This window comes from Geotrypetes seraphini, chromosome 10 (assembly GCF_902459505.1).
Source record: "Geotrypetes seraphini chromosome 10, aGeoSer1.1, whole genome shotgun sequence".
NCBI classification, from domain to species: domain Eukaryota; kingdom Metazoa; phylum Chordata; class Amphibia; order Gymnophiona; family Dermophiidae; genus Geotrypetes; species Geotrypetes seraphini.
In genome coordinates, this window is record NC_047093.1 from 111,361,094 (window position 1) to 111,374,149 (window position 13,056).

The 13,056-nt window shown below is 47.9% G+C and overlaps 1 protein-coding gene across 3 annotated transcripts in view; it reads left to right on the forward strand.

Annotated features, from left to right (window-relative positions):
• Positions 1 to 13,056, forward strand: part of POLE3 (DNA polymerase epsilon 3, accessory subunit) — a 63,528-nt gene that overhangs the window by 17,838 nt on the left and 32,634 nt on the right. The window lies entirely within an intron of this gene.

Consider the following 13,056-nt stretch of genomic DNA (forward strand, 5'->3'; position numbering starts at 1 on the left):
TCTTTCCTAAGCCCCATTCTCACCACGGAGAATCGGCCCTTCACACTCTAGACTGTAAACGTGCTTTGGCTTTCTACCTGGATCGTACCAAGCCACACAGAACCACCCCCCAACTTTTTGTCTCCTTCGATCCTAATAAGTTGGGAAGACCCGTATCAAAGCGCACCATCTCTAATTGGATGGCGGCTTGTATCTCTTTCTGCTATGCCCAGGCTGGATTATCACTTCCTTGTAAGGTCACAGCCCATAAGGTCAGAGCAATGGCAGCCTCAGTAGCATTCCTCAGATCAACACCAATTGAGGAGATTTGTAAGGCTGCCACTTGGTCCTCGGTTCACACTTTCACCTCACATTATTGTCTGGATACTTTCTCCAGACGGGATGGACAGTTTGGCCAAACAGTGTTGAAAAATTTATTCTCTTAAGTCGCCAACTCCCCCTCCATCCCACTGAGGTTAGCTTGGAGGTCACCCACTAGTGAGAATACCTGCCTGCTTGTCCTGGGATAAAGCAATGTTACTTACCGTAACAGTTGTTATCCAGGGACAGCAGGCAGCTATTCTCACGTCCCACCCACCTCCCCTGGGTTGGCTTCTCAGGCTAGCTACCTGAACTGAGGAGACACGCCCGGCTCTCCGGGCGGGAAGGCACCGGCGCATGCGCGGTGCGGGCATCTCGAAACTTTTAAGTTTCTACAAGCAACACGTGCTTGTGAGACGTCCGTATCGGGCTCTGTCTGATGACATCACCCACTAGTGAGAATAGCTGCCTGCTGTCCCTGGATAACAACTGTTACGGTAAGTAACATTGCTTTACCGCAACTGGTGGGCACAGATCAGGTGGGGTTTGTCCCTCAGAGGTATGCCTCTATGAATCTGCTCAAGGCCCTCTCCGCCCTGCATGAACGCCGAGGGGATGGAGGCACTTCGGCAATAGCTGGATTGAACATGGAAAAAGCTTTTGACAGTATCTCCTGGCAGTATTTATTTTGGGTTTTGCCGAAGTATGGATTGACGGGGAACTTTGTGCACTGGATTCAGGGCCTTTGACAGTCCCACAGCTCGACTACTTTTGAACTCTGCCGGGGACACGCCAGGGATGTCCTCTTTCGCCGCTTCTGTTTGTATTGGCTTTGGAACCCTTGGCTATTAAGATACGCACTTGCCCTGATCTGCGAGGGATTAGGGTGGGGCGCACTGAGTATCACCTCACTCTCTTCGCCGATGACATCTTGCTCTTTCTTGACCAGGCTCCCATTCATTTGCCGATCGCTCTTCGCTTGGTGGCGCAGTTTGGGGTTCTTTCGGGCCTTCAGGTTAACTGTGACAAGTCTGAGGTTTTACCTCTCGCGGGACTTGGCTGGGAGCCGTAGCGTGCGCGCTTACCTATCCCGCCGGTGCACAAGCCTATGCGGTATCTGGGTATCTACCTTCATCCGGATCCCCGAGTTCTATATAGGGCTAATATCTTGGACGCCATCAAGAAGATCGGACTCCTCTGCGAGGTGTGGAGGGATCTCCCATTGTCGCTGTTCGGCCGGGCTGCTCTCATTAAGATGGTTCTTTTCCCTAAAATTCTTTATCCATTACAAACAGTGCTTTTTTGGATCCTACAAAGAGACATTGGTAAGCTTCGCTCCATTTTTACCACCTTTTTGTGGCGTTCTCGTTCGGCCCGTATTAGTTATGCCAAGTTGACCCTACCTAAAGGCCAGGGTGGTCTTGGCTTACCTGATCTTAGAGTTTACAATGTGGCGGCTCTTCTGCGCTTTATTCATGAGGGGGTTTCCATCTCCGCTCGATTCTCGCCACCGGGATGGCTGACTGATTGGTGTGCACCTTTTCAGTTTTTGACTTTGCTGCATTCTCCTCGGGACCTCGTGGGTGGAAGAGGGGGATTGCCCTCCAAGTTGAAGTTTCTGAAGCCGTTTTGCTTGGCGTGGCGGTGGTGGCGCAGGGTTCAGGGTAAGACACCCCTGGCGTCCCCGTTTTTACAGCTGACGGGCAATCCAGCTTTTCCTTCTGGGCTGGGTTGTGGCACCTTTGCGGCTTGGGCTTCACGTGGGGCCTGTACCCTCTCTGAGATGATGGATGTTGGATCTGGGGCCTCTGCATCCTTTGCGCAGTTCAAGGAACGTTGGGCCGTTCCAAATACTCAGTTTTTTGCTTATTTACAGGCCCGTCATTATTTTGATAGCCTTTCCCAATCGCATGGATCGGCATGGTTATGTGGGACTCTGGATGAATATCTTTTGAGCATACCTGCTTCGCTGGGGTCGCTCTCTGTTTGGTACAAACTCGCTGGAGCGGCTCATCGAGAGGGCCTCTTGACCCCTTTGCGGAACCAGTGGAACCGTGATCTTTTCGCTTCCTACACACCCGAGGCCTTCCGGGAGCTTTTTCGGGTCCTCCAGGTCTTTGTGCGTTCGGCGGCTTGGCAGGAGACACAGTTCCGGGTTCTCCATAGAGTCTATATTACTAAGCAACGGGGAGTGCGGATGGGTTTGTGGGACGATGATTTGTGTAGTAAATGTGGGGGGAGCCCTGGCACGCTCTTGCACTCTTTTTTGGAATGTCCTCAACTTACCTTGTGGAATACGTCTTTCGCGCAGCTTCGCTTGGTCTTGCAGAGGGATTTGGAGTGGGATTATAAAACATTGCTTTTGGGGGACCAGACCTTACTGGAATCTCAGGGACTCACGGAGCCTCAGCGGTGTTTTGTTTACCTGATTTTCTTGGCAGTCAAGCGTACTATTTTATTACATTGGACGCGGGAGGGGCCCATTCCACATGACAGTTGGCTAGACCAGCTGTCTGATTTGGCTAGCTTTGAGCTTCAACGTTACCGGCACTCATTAAATCCTGAGCGGCTGGCCTATAAAGCTCTTTGGAATGTGTTTCTGCAGCTATCTCTGGTTGTCCGGCATAGGGGAGGGACTAGGGGAGTTTGAATGGGGAGTGTGTTTGTGGTATGTTTGTTGCTCTGTACGTTTGGTGTTGATTGTTGTGGTGAGTAGACCCTTGGCGGGGGGCGCTGCTCTGGATGGCTGGTGTACGTTGTTGTTTTCTTTTCTATAAAATGTAAAATGTAGGGGGCCAATGGGGTGTCTTTGGATGCCACGTTTGTGTCTTTTTTCCTATGGGAGGACCCTGGGGGATTCTGGTTTTCTTTTCTCCCTCTAGATGAGACGGGATAAGTTTGCTTACCTACAATCTGTATTTGCTATTAAAACCTTCCTGTTCCGGTATGAGGGAGGATGTCCGTCTCCTCGCCAATTCTTGTGTTATTATGCATTTTTGTGCCATTTTCCAGGGTGCAGTTTTGGACTTTTGGATTTCTGCCTTGTTCTTTGTACTTGCCTTTTGCCTTGGTACTTTTGGTGTTTGCGCCTCAGGCGCACTTGTTGTATTTGATACCTTGTTGTTCCCTTCTCAATAAAAATGATTTTCAAATAAAATTGGCAATGTAATTAATGACCGGCATAATCATCATCTCCAATAGCTCAGAGAGATTTTTTTTTTTTCTCTCTGAGCACATGCAGTGCCCGGGCCCCACTGGGCATGCCCGAGCCCTACCCATTTCCCCCTGCTTCCCCCTAATCCCCAGTCTTTAGTTTCCGCCCATTCCCATTGGTCGGATTTTCTACAGCTCTCCATTACAACTTTTCTACTCATCACCTTGAAGATGCCTGAATCTTCTAAAGAAACGACTGGGATGCAGGAGAAGGATGAACACACTGGATCCTCATGAATTGTGCGCCCACTGGTTGGATCCGGCGCTCGAGGTTTCCGTGCTTTCATTGCGATGCTTGCATTGCGATGCTTGCATTGTGCGCACATATCACCACGTGCACACAAGCTAAGGAAGAGGGCACTGAGAGACTTCATGAAGAGAAGTGAGGCCCGAGAATCTTCCTCCAGCAGCCATCCTCATTGGAATGCAGCAGCGGGGGATCTACAAGCTACAGCGGCAAGGAGCCTCCAGGATGCCATGGCTGAGCTAATCCCCCCGCCTGCACTCGGCCCGGTAGAGAAATATCTCCCGAAGTCCCTGCATGTTGCCGTTTACAGCCAGCCTCTGCAGGGCAGCCGATAGGAGTCTCACCAGACCGAGAGATCTCTCCAGGAGTCACTGCATGCTGCCGCGTAAAGCCAGCCTCTGCGGTCAGCAGATCGGGTTTTCGCCCTCCAGACTGAGAGATCTCCCCCGGAGTTTTTGCATGCTGCCGCGTAAAGCCAGCCTCTGCAATCAGCAGATTGGGGTTTTCGCCCTCCAGATTGCATGCTGCCTCGTACAGCCAGCCTCTGCAGGGAGCCGATCGGGGTTCCCCCTCCAGCCCCAAAGGTAAGTCCTATCTGCTTGTTTTTGGGAAAACCTCTGATAATCTTTTGCAGCCCCGAGGGCACTGCCCCACCCTCCTCCCAATCTGAATTTAAGGAGAAAGAAACTCCCATGCTTCTTTCCCTCGGAGGGGACCTGCAGACCTCTCCCACCAGCAGGAGACATGCTGCCCCAGAGTTCAGCTTGTAAAGGACATGCTGAAAAAAAAACAAAACAACTCGATGCTTATTTCCCTCTTGGGGCAGAGTCTGCAGTTCACACCTCTCCCACCCCGCCCCCCTCCCCCTCTCATGTCGGGAACGAGGAGTCTGCCTTTCACAGCAGGGTGCTGATATCATCAGTGATGCGGCATGTCAGACCACGCCTCTCCAAAGGTGGGGGTTTGAAACTCCTCAGCCTAAAGAGCAGTTCACTGCACTTCAGATGCTTTTCCAGCCAGCATGAGGGACTCTGCTACTATTTATGATTTCTATAGCACTGAAAGGCATATGCAGCGCTGTACAGTTTAATATACAATAGGCAGTACAGCAGGAGAAGCCCACTCAAGAGGCATTATCACTCCTCTTTCTCTGCCTCCAGGCACAGTGGGAAACGCAGCCAGGAGCACTGGCACAGATGAAGGGGTGCATCCTGCCCCCTCTCTGCAGGCTCTCCCCTCCCTCTCAAGAAGGACAGAGAATGTCGGTGGGGTACATGGAGCCACCCAACTAGTCAAGTGGAGCAGCACATGAACCTGCGAACCACCAGGGTTGGGACCAGCAGTAACAGTTAATCCTCCTGCTGACCCACTCCTCTCTCAGCGGGCAACACTCCCCCCAATGCCCCCCTTTAGAGGGAGCCATGCACAACAACATGGCGCGTTCCAGCAGCATGCCATGCACCCAAGCAACGGAGGAACAAGCAACACACCAGCCTCCAGCCACACCCTGAGTCACCACCCACAAAAATAAATAAATAATTAACAAAAAAAAAGAAAACCCACAAACAAGAACTCACCCCAAGTCCCTCCAGAAACTCACAGCCTTTCTCAAGATCCACGTGGGTGAACAACAAGTACCCAAGACAGAGTACTACAAGGCCTGAACTACCAGTACCAGTACTTCACGCAGGCAGTGGCGATTCCAGTCCACAAGAACCTCCTGGACTGCAGAGACAAGATTTTGGCTGACTCCCTCTTCAGGGCAACCAACATCAAGGAGACTGGGATTGAAGTACCAGATCTTTCCAGCCCAGAGATTCGACAACCCGCAGCAGCCATACATGGACATTGCGGTAGCCTTGGTGCTTAAGAGAAACAGGGCAGCACGACCCCCCCCCCCTCCAACGCCCCATCAGGGAAGGACCTGAAAAATCCTGGATTCCACCGGGAAAAAGACCTTCGAGGGCGCAATGCTGAGCGCATGAATTGCTGCGCTCCAGTTCCAGATGCGGCTTTGTCAGGAGGCCAGTGAGAGAAAATAAATAAATAAAATAAAATAGGGACTCCAGCTCACTACCGAGCCAGTCCACACTGCAGTCTGTGCCCCAGCGCTCGCAACAGTAACATAACTGCTACGCAAACAAGCACCGCCCGAGGGGCAGGGGCATCCAAGGGCAGCCCTCTCCCCAAGACAAAAACAGAACCTTGACCACCCTCCGGCCCAGCAGATTCAGATTGTCTGCGAAGGCTTGGCCCAGGATCACCATCGACCAGTGGGCCCTCAGCATCATCAAGCAGGGACTCCAAATTCGTCTCCACTCCTGCCCCCCCCCCGAGTGGGCGGGGTACCCTCCATCTGATGACCCAATTTTCCTGCAGCAAGGAGAGGACCTGCTTCTGCAGAATCAATAGAGGCGGTGACGAACAGAGGAGATCACCAAGGGTTTCTACTCCAGGAACCCCCGCGTCCCCATGGACAAGGACAACGCTCGAGGGAACCTACTCCTACACCTGGTCCAACCCCTGTGGAGTTCCACAAGGCTCCCCCCTATCACCTTCCCTATTCAATATCTACATGACTTCACTGGGACACATGTTATCTGACCAAAAGCTGAAATCCTACATCTATGCAGATGACATCACAATTGTCATCCCCATCTACTCATTGTCACAAGAAACAGAGCAACACATCTCATCAGTACTTACCATGGTCGAACACTGGACCACTCAGTCCAAACTGAAACTAAATCCAGAAAAGACTAAACTCTTCCTAGCAAGTCCCAACCACAAATTAACGACCACCACCTTACAACTCAACGGCCTAAATTACCCTATTAATCCCACCATCAAAATCCTTGGAGTCATCCTAGACCGCTGCCTGACCTTCGAAGACCACACCAATGCCCAGGTCAAAAAATGCTTTTATACCCTCTGGAAACTCCGCACCATCAAACATTACTTCGACTTCCCCTCCTTCAGACTGCTGGTCCAATCCCTAATCCTAAGCACACTGGATTACTGTAATATCATATATATGGGCACCTACAAGAAAACCATCAAACGGCTGAGACTTATCCAAAACACCGCTGTCCGCCTAATCTATGGCCTCAAAAAGTCAGACCATATCAGCCCTTACTACAGGAAACTTCACTGGTTGCCAATAGAAGCGAGAGTCATCTTCAAATTTGCCTGCCTCTGCTTCAAAACCTTAACTGGCTTGTCCCCGATATATCTGTCTCACCACTTTGATATATCTGTCTCACCACCCCGATATATCTGTCTCACCACCCTGGAACTACTCGTACGCGTAATGCCTATCTGTTTACCTACCCTTCCCCAAAGGGATGCACCTACAAAAGATTCCTCAATAGAACTCTCTCGTACCAAGCTGGCAGATGGACAAACTGCCTGACCACCCTCATCTCATCTGCCCTATCTTACTCATCCCTTCAGGATCAAATCTTTCCTCTACGACAAATTTCTCGAACCCCCCCCATCACCAAATAACCAAATTCTACCCCTCAATCAAATACATCCATCCTGTAATTGATACTGGTTGCTTTTCTTGTCATTCACCACCCTGCATCCTCGCCATATATGTAACTGTCATTGCATAGTAAACCGCTTCATCGCATTATTCTGTCCCTTGCATTGCATTTTGCTCTATAAGTCTCTCGCACTGCTTTTTTATTTTATTTTATTTTTTTTCCACTATATAAATATCTCTGCTGTATATGTACAGTCTCCTGCATGGTAAATCTGCATTTTTCTTCACTGTATAAACACCTTTACTGAATATGTACAGTCCTCATTGTACCTTCGCTGTAAATGTAGTCTCTTACACTGTAAACCGCTCTGAACTGTTTGTGGTACTGCGGTATACAAAATAAAGTTATTATTATTATATACATCCATCCCCGCCAGGTTAATTTAAGAGGGGACCAATATGCAGTTGTCTTATTGATATGCTCAAGCATATGATCAACATTGTATGACATTGTTTCTTCAAGAGTTGGTTCAAAGAAAATAACCAAGTACAGTGGTACCTTGGTTTAAGAGCATAATTCGTTCCAGAAGCATGCTCTTAAACCAAAACACTCGTATATCAAAGCAACTTTCCCCATAGAAGATAATGAAAACTTGAACAATTCGTTCCACCACCGCCCCCCCCCCCCCCGAGGCTACCGGCGTTGCTCCATCACCCCCTCCCCCCGCTCTAACCGGCATCGCACCCCCCTGAACCGGCACCGCAACCCCCCCCCCCCCCCCGCGAGAACCGCAAAGCACCCCCGTGCTGAAAGCGGCATCCACCTGCCCTTCCTCCCAAACATGGTCCTTACCCCTTCTGCTCGTTGTAAGGGTGAATGCGAGCTCCCGCCTCTTGCCTGGGCTGGGCCTTGAGCATCTGCGCATGCTCAAGGCCTTCTGGCTCTCGTTCTCTCGGAGATCTCGTTTTCTCCGAGAGAATGAGAGCCAGAAGGCCTTGAGCATGCGCAGATGCTCAAGGCCCAGCCCAGGCAAGAGGTGGGAGCTTGCATTCACCCTTACAACAAGCAGAAGGGGTAAGGACCGTGCTTGGGAGGAAGGGCGGGCAGAAGCTGCTTTCAGCACGGGGGTGTTTTGCGGTTCTCATGGGGGGGTGTTCACGCGGGGGGGGTTTGCGATGTTGGTTCGGGGGGTGTGTGATGCTGGTTAGAGCGGGGGGGGAGGTGCTCGTACACCAGAACATGCTCGGTTTGCGAGGCAAAAGTTTGCTGAGTGTTTTGCTCATCTTGCAAAACACTCGCAAACTGGGTTACTCGCAAATCGAGGTTCCACTGTATTTGATTTTACACGGGGACCACTGAAAACACATTCCCTTAACCATATGTTCTACCTCTGGGCAAATCAGAGGCATAATCTCTGTTTTTGTAGCATTCAGCTTGTAGCCTGAAACAGAAGAATAATTGTCAATAGTATCTAGGATATGTGGTATGGAATCTACTGTAGTGTAGAGCAAAACATTATCAGCATAAACTGATAACTTGATTTCAGAAAGGCCACATGATACCACTTTTATATTGGAATTACAACATATTTCCACCAGCAAAGGTTCCAAAGTCAGATTAAACAACAATGGCAAAAGGGGCCAACCTTGATGCTTACCACGAGATGGAATAAAATGATCTACTGATGTATTGTTGAGATATATCCTGGTGACCGGAGCGGAATATAAAATTTTAATCATATGGAGAAATTTTATCAGGGAAACCAAATCACCTCAATACAGCAAAAATAAATGACCATTCTACCCGAACAAATGCTTTTTCAGTATCAAGACTCATTGCCAGCAAATGTGGGGAATCACACGAAGAGGCATGCAAGATTACATCTGTAAACATACATGTGTTATCACAAGAGTATTTCCTAGTCAAAAAACCACTTTGATCTGTGTGAATAAATGAAGACAAAATATTCTGTAACCTAGTCGCCAACATATTCGCATAAATTTTAGCGTCAACATTAATAAGCGAAATGGGTCTATAATTTGAGACTTGTAGATGATCTTTTCCTGCCTTTGGTATCACAATAATATTTGCTTCAGTGAAAGTATCCATAACAATTCCAGTAGTAAATAAATATGAATAATATTCCGCTAGATGAGGCGCAATGAAATCACGAAATGCTATATAAAATTCTAGGTTTATACCTTCTGGACCTAGAGATTTACCTTTGGCCATATTCCCAATCACATCAAAAATTTCTGTACCAGTCACATCCTTAGACATCCACAGACATCATCAGAGAAGGTAACATGTTCAAAATTACCAAGAAAAGTAGATGGATCTACATGTCCACTCAATTCAGAAGTATACAGAAGTTGATAAAAATCCCGAAAACATTGAAGAATTTCAGAATCTGACTTAACCACTACTCCCTCATTCTGTATGGCATGCACATAGGTGGTGGGTTTTTTTTAGCCATAAGATATTGTGCTAGTTTATGTCCACATCTGTTATTATTGGCATAATAAGTCACATGATGTATAAATGCCAAAGCAAGATTATAAGAGTAGATTTTTTTTTTGTAAATGGATCAGTCTATCTAATCTTCAATTTATATACTAGATCATCTCCCTAAGGAGCTCGACTTAGTTTAAAGTTTAATTAAATGGTGGACGCCTGGAATGCTCTCCCGGAGGAGGTTGTGACAGAGACCACCATTCTGGGATTCAAGGGCAAGTTGGATGCACATCTTCATGCAAATCACATTGAGGGATACGGGTGAACAAGGTGTCCATTAGAGAACACCTAGCTTGGCCTCCGCGTGTGCAGGTCGCCGGACTAGATGGACCTAGGGTCTGATCCGGTGAAGGCATTTCTTATGTTCTTATGTTCTAATATTACATAAGTTTGTACTGGTTGAAGGTAAGGGCCAGGATATGTTATAAGCTACTGGTAAATGTTTTCATGTGCCTACAGAAGTTGGCTCTCAAACACCTGATCCAGAATATCTTGCCACGTGATCTGCCTCGATTGCTTCAGTCTGATGACCATTTTGATCTGCTAATTCCATCTGTGCGGGAGCTGAGGCTATCATCATCCAGGGATAGTATCTTCCATTGTATTGGTCCCAGGAATGGAACAACCTTCCTGAGTATATTCGTCAACAGCAGAATACATAGAATTTCAAGAAATTACTCAAAATACATCTGTTCTGTCAAATGAAATACAGGGTCTGAGATTGGTTAATTGAGGAGTGGATACTGTTGAGTGCAGGGTGCTGGTCACTGATGTATTCTATGGTCTGAACTGTTTTATGGTTATAGTGATGTTTGTCGTTGATGCGACCTGTCTGTTATATGTAATTTTATATTTTGTATGTAAGTGTGTAACTCGCCCTGGATGGAGGTGGGGGTTTGTTTGCGAACAGTTCCTTCCTTTTTGACGAAGGTTTTTTTCGGCATTCCATGTCAATCAGGAAGTGTGTTTGCCTGCTTTTCAGCCGACAGGTTCCAGAACTCAGGATCACCTGCTGAAGAAATTGGACGTGCGCAGGGTGCTCCTATGTTATTTGGAGGTCACTAGTAAGTTTCAAATCTTTGACCATCTGTGTGTGCTGACTCATTCAGTTAAGCGGGGTGTTCCTACTTCTAAGACCACGATATCCAGATGGATTCGTAAGGCCATTTCGTCAGCTTATATTCCTGTTTCCGTCAGGGCACATTCTGCAAGGCGAAGCTTGATCTTTTCACCTGAAGAGACTTGCAGGGCGGCTATGCGGTCTTCGCTTCACACGTTTGCCAAGTTCTACAGAGTGGATGTTGCTGCCAGGCAGGACTCGGCCTTCAGGTCCTCGGTCTTAAGGGCTGGCGCAGCAAGCCCACTCTAGCTATTTTAAGGTGGACTGCTTTAGTATGTCCCTGTTGTCAAGAATGTCTCGCCTATGTACTGGAAAAGAGCCCACTAGGGTAAGTACATAATCTTTTTTTCCAGTGCAATAGGTGAGACATTCTTGACTCCCTGCCCTGTCCTTCCTGTGCCTGCTTTCAGTTTTCAGTCTGTTTATGCTTCTCCAAGCTGTTTCTTGGATACCTGTCAGTTCTTGAGGGCTGTAAAGAATTTGTATATATTGTATTTTTCGCTCCATAAGACACACCCTAGATTTAGAGTAGGAAAACAAGAAAAAAAAAACATTCTGAACCAAATTGTGTACTAATATATACCAGGTTCTGCACCCAGTCCCCTCACTCCCTGCCAGGCTCTACACCCTGTCCCCCCTCCCTGCCAGGCTCTGCATCCTGTCTCCCCCTTCCCTGCCAGGCTGTTCCTTTCATTTTTCATATACACACAATACACACAGCAGATATAAATTCTCAAAACTGATACATTTTGATCACTAAATTGAAAAGAAAATCATTTTTCCTACCTTTGTTGCCTGGTGATTTCATGAGTCTCCTTCCTTCCTTTCTTCACTCAGGCCCAACAATTGTCCCTTTCTATTCCCTCCCATGTCCTGAGTTTGTGCCCCCTTCCCCTGACTGCCTTCTAGCCTTTGTCCTTCATCCTCCCTCCCTACCACACCGAAGCCTGCCTACCTGCCACCGATTCCTCCTCCTTTGCCCCCGATCCGCCGCCACCACTGCTCCGACACAACTCCAGGAAGGGAAGGGCCAGCATACAGCGATTGCACGTCGCTGGCCCACAAGCCTTTCCCAGATGTCAGAACTGACGTCAGGGGAAGGCTTGTGCGCTGGTGACATACAATCGCTGCACGCTAGCCCTTCCCTTTCCTTCCTGGAGTTGCAGCACAGTGGCAGCAAGCAGGCGGGCAGGGGTGTGCAGCAGTTAGCCCAGGTACCCCCAATGAGTGGGACATTTTTAAGAGGTATGACGGAGTGGGTGGGGGGTGTTTAAAAAAAGTTACCTTCGCTTCATAAGACGCACCAAAATGTCCACCCAATTTTGGGTAGAAAAAAAGTGTGCCTTATGAAGCGAAAAATAAGGTATGTTTCAATTTATTGGGGAGCAGATTCTCAACTCCTTTGAAGCCCATATTGGCATTTAACTTCCTGCGCCTCCTTTCTGTTTTCAGTCTACTTATGCTTCTCCAAGCTGATTCTTGGTGACTGGCCAGCCCTTCGGGGTTATGAAGAATCTGTACATATGTTCAACTTCTTAGGGAGTAGTTTCTGAGCTCCTTTGAAGCTTGTGTTGGCGGTTAATGGTACTGTTTAGTTGTTTATGAGCAGAACAATAGTTTAACCTGTGGTTACTGGTGCCTCTACTTCACATGTGTGGGTGCCTTTCTATGCTTGGATACTGACTGCTTGAGGGCACTAAGCTGATCTGTGAAGTACATTGGAGGCGCTAAGCTGATCTGTGAAGTACATTGGAGGCAGAGAGAAAAATCCAGAGTAGATTCCTTCTGCAGTCCATGCGAGTATGGGGAAATAACCCTGTTGTCTAGACCATTGTTTCTCAACTCAGTCCTGGAGTACCCCCTTGCCAGTCAGGTTTTCAGGATATCCACAATTAATATGCATAAACTTGATTTGCATACACTGCCTCTATTATATGCAAATTTCTTCCATTCATATTCATTGTGGATATCCTGAAAACCTGACTGGTAAGGGGGTACCAGGACTGAGTTGAAAAACACTAGTCTACAATGTCTCACCTATCTACTGGAAAAGAGCTTACCAGCTTACATAATCTCTTTTTACCATATTTCCTTTGTTTTATTTCTAAACATAACTTTAAAATAATCTGTAACTGCTATTCAAACATGCCCCAATTTTTTCCAAAAGGCACAGT